General features: G+C 39.8%; 1 pseudogene; it reads right to left on the reverse strand.

The window, feature by feature from the left end:
- Positions 1–1,231: 1,231 nt before the first annotated feature.
- LOC117086304 lies at positions 1,232–1,663 on the reverse strand (annotated as a pseudogene).
- Between the last annotated feature and the right edge of the window lie 439 nt (positions 1,664–2,102).

A 2,102-nucleotide genomic window follows, 5' to 3' on the forward strand; every position in this document is an offset into this window, starting at 1 on the left:
AACCTGATAAGACCAGTAGCCTTATAGAATAAGGAAGAGAGACAGAGAGAGAGAGAGATCTACATATAAAAATAAGAAAGGTGATATTGAAGACACAGCAAGAAGGTGGCAGTCTGCAAGTCAGGAAGAGAGCCTTCAACAGAAACTGAGCTTATCAGCACCTTGACTATGAACTTCTAGGCTCCACAGTTGTGACAAAATAATATCGATTTTTTTTAAGACATCCAGACTTTTGTATGTTATTATGGCAGCCCAAGGAGACTAATACATGGACCAAATTTAGTATAACAGGGCAAGCAGTAGAGAATACAATTGGGATTGGTGGACAGAGTCTTGAAGTAGAGCACAAAAGCCTCTTCCAAAAGGAGCAATGAATTGAGGTTGAGCTTGGTGGGAGGGAATAGGGAAATATATGTAAAGAAATGTGGTGGTAGACATTGATAGCTTCTTCTAGGTTAGGCAGGGCTCTGAAAGATTATCCTCAAACTGCTCTCCAAGGTCCTCATTTGCCTTAGGCCAAAGTGTTTTTTAAAATGAATGGAGCTGATATACATGAAGTTCAGTGCAGGGTGAGGTGGGTAGTTGAGACAGTAATCCTTTCAAATTCGCAGACCACCTGGGGTAGAGGGTGGCTCATGGCCCTCAGTGGGTTCCTCACATGCCTCTCTCCCTCATAACCTGCCAGAATTGATAATCTTCGAAGCCCTGGGGTCAAAGCCTACCCTAGGATTTCTAGCTCAAACCAATTTAAAATATTATGTTTTTGAGTAGATAGTTCTCCAAAGAAGATATACAAATGACCAAAGAGCACATGAAAAGATATTCAACATCACTAATCAGTAGGGAAGTACAAATCAAAATCACAATGAGATACCATCTCATATTCATTATCATGGCCATTATATATGTAAAAAAGAAAGTAACAAGTGATGGTGAAGGTATAGAGAAATTGGAAGTTTTGTGGTCTGTTGGTGAAAATATAAAATGGTGTAATTGCTATGGAAAATAATATGGCAGTTCTCCTAAAAATCAAAACTAGAATTACCATGTGATCAAGCAATTTTACTTCTGGGTATAAACCCCAAATAATTAAAACCAGATTCTCAAAGAGATATTTGTACAATTATGTTCATAGCGGTATTATTCCTAACAGCCGACAGGTGGAAGCCGCTCAAGTTTCTTTTTTTAGGCATATGAAAATTCATTACTACAGTGTTTTCACCATTAAAATTTATGATCTTGGTCTTTACTTCTTGCCTTTGTATACGGCCAAAAGAGACACATTGGCTACTTTGACAACCTTAAAGCGGACTCCAGGAATATCACCAATAGCATGACCTTTGTGACCAAATCCAGCAACCAGAACTTCATCGTTCTCCGGAATTAAGTTCAAGCAACCACCGTTGGGTACAAAGGCTGTGATTTTCTTGCCATTCTTGATCAGCTGGACCCTGACGCACTTCCTAATGGCAGAATTTGCCTGTTGGGCGTCAACTCCTACTTTTTCCAGCACGATTCCTTTTGCACGAGAAGCACTTCCAAAAGAGTTGGCCTTCAGGGCTGTACCCAAATGGGCTTTCTTGTACTGTTTATCATGCCACTTCTGGTCTCGTCAGTGACTACGGAGCTTCCTAGCAGTATGAAGTCCATGACACTTGCACATCCTATCGGAGCGACGGGCCTGAGCCAGAGAGAAGCAGCCAGAAGCTACTCAACTTTCTATCGGCAGATGGATGGTTAAATGAAATGTAGTACATACATATAGCACATTTATATGTATAAAAGCATTATTTTGCAGTAAAAAGAAAGGAAATTCTGACACATGCTACAACATGAATGAACCTCAAGGACATTAAGCTAAGTGGAATAAACCACTCACAAAAAGATAAATACCATATAGTTCCGCTTCTATAAGGTACCTAGAGCAGTGAAATTTATAGAGACCAAAAGTGAAATGGTAGTTGCCAGGGACTGGGGTGGGGAGGAGAAAATGAGGAATTTTTAAATGGATATAGAGTTTCAGTTTCGTAAGATAAAAAGTTCTGGTGATGGCTGCACAGCAATATGAATGTGCTTAATACCACTGAACTGTGCTCTTACAA

This window comes from Trachypithecus francoisi, unplaced genomic scaffold (assembly GCF_009764315.1).
Source record: "Trachypithecus francoisi isolate TF-2019V2 unplaced genomic scaffold, Tfra_2.0 Lachesis_group1, whole genome shotgun sequence".
Taxonomy (NCBI): domain Eukaryota; kingdom Metazoa; phylum Chordata; class Mammalia; order Primates; family Cercopithecidae; genus Trachypithecus; species Trachypithecus francoisi.